The sequence below is a fragment of the Brachyistius frenatus genome, unplaced genomic scaffold (assembly GCF_029030835.1).
Source record: "Brachyistius frenatus isolate BFR_SWC_R1_liver_20210118 unplaced genomic scaffold, ASM2903083v1 Contig_407, whole genome shotgun sequence".
Lineage (NCBI taxonomy): Eukaryota > Metazoa > Chordata > Actinopteri > Embiotocidae > Brachyistius > Brachyistius frenatus.
In genome coordinates, this window is record NW_027211006.1 from 3,034 (window position 1) to 5,000 (window position 1,967).

Consider the following 1,967-nt stretch of genomic DNA (forward strand, 5'->3'; position numbering starts at 1 on the left):
ATGATGGATGATGGATGATGGTTCTATCTGGATGATGGATGATGGATGATGGTTCTATCTCTGGATGGATGATGGATGATGGATGATGGTTCTATCTCTGGATGGATGATGGATGATGGATGATGGTTCTATCTCTGGATGGATGATGGATGATGGTTCTATCTCTGGATGGATGATGGATGATGGTTCTATCTCTGGATGGATGATGGATGATGGTTCTATCTTTGGATGGATGATGGATGATGGTTCTATCTCTGGATGGATGATGGATGATGGTTCTATCTCTGGATGGATGATGGATGATGGTTCTATCTCTGGATGGATGATGGATGATGGTTCTATCTTTGGATGGATGACCTTTGGATGGACTAACGTGACTAAAACTGAACTTTATAACAATGTCAAGGTGAAAGTGAACAAAGCCGGCACTTTAAAAATCACGGCGGCCATTACGTGAGCTGAAGTGGTTAACCACGTTTCTTACAAAGTAATAAACGGTTAATAAAATACACAGAAGAGCTGGTTAACACAAGGATCATACGTCAGGGGGAGGCAGGCGCATATAGTAACTCTCGTTTTGTAAAATATGGGAAAAGCTTAAATCGCCGGTGCTACCGCTAACTTACATCGTATTTTTTTTGTAAGGTCTCGTTATAAATTCGATATAAATTCGTTATAAACTCGTTATAAAGTCACCGCCGATAAACAAGTGAGTGCTCTGAGTCCAAAACATGCTTATTACTCATATTTGTCACACATATTACATTAAAAATGAATGAATGAAACGTAAAACTTACGATCTCTCTCATATAGTCTCCTTAGGACGAGGGGGCATAGCAGAGAGGAATTAGGACAAATCCGGGTCTTCCTATTGGTTTGTTCCAAGTCTGTTTCTCGAAATTGGGACAAATCCGGCTCTTCCATTGGCCGGCCGCTTTCCCGATGGCCCAAGACGGCGCACGGTGATTGGAGGGGGCGGGACATCGTCATCATCACCCATTGGCCCAGAAGACTGTGGGAGAGTTGGGACAGAGAAGATGGAAACATTGCATATATATATATATATATATATATATATAATATATAAGTATATACACTGTACTGTATATACTGTGCATTTTTATATTTAATATTTTTTTACTGTTATTTTATTGCTTTCCTGTATCTATAGATGCTGCTGTAGTGAAAAATGTCCCCTTGGTGATTAATAAAGTAACTACATACCTACCTACCTACATCCAGACTGAGAAGTCATCTGACCTTTTCCTTTTCCTGTCTTCCTTTGCTCTCTCACTCATCCCCCCCCCACCCCCCACCCTGTCTGGACTCCTGTACCTCCCTCCTGGCAGGTCTACCTGTTAGTGCCCTCTGACCTCTGCAGCTCATCCACAATGCAGCAGCTCCACTTTAACCTCCTACATTCACTTTCTTGATTCTTGTTCTGGTTTGAACCCTCATGGTTCAATGAACTTGTTGTAAGTCGCTTTGGATAAAAGAGTCAGATAAATGAAATGTAAAAACCAAAGGTTTAACTGTTTAGAAGGTCTGATTGATGCACAAGCCAGTCTCCTCTCTGTGGCTCCTCAGATTGATCTGAAAATGTGAAACAGCTGACTCAGCACAACCTGCATTGCAGTATTGTTATTTTACAGAGAACATTGATCTGAACCTTCTGAAAAGTTCTCTAATCAACTTGCACCGTTTGTTCCAACTTGTTCCAAACCCGGAAACCGGCCGGCCAATGGGATGGCCGCATTTGTCCCAATTTCTCTTCTGCGTGTCATTATTATCATTAACGTGTCATTTTGACTTCATGCCAGTTATTGTATGTGCTGTATATTATCCTCTCGTGTTAACCAGCTAATTGGCATACTTTGATAACCGTTCATTTTTATTTTTGTAACGTTTGACGTCGTTAGCAATGTAAGCTAAGCTAACGCTATCGCCGCGAATTGAACGCGCGCTAA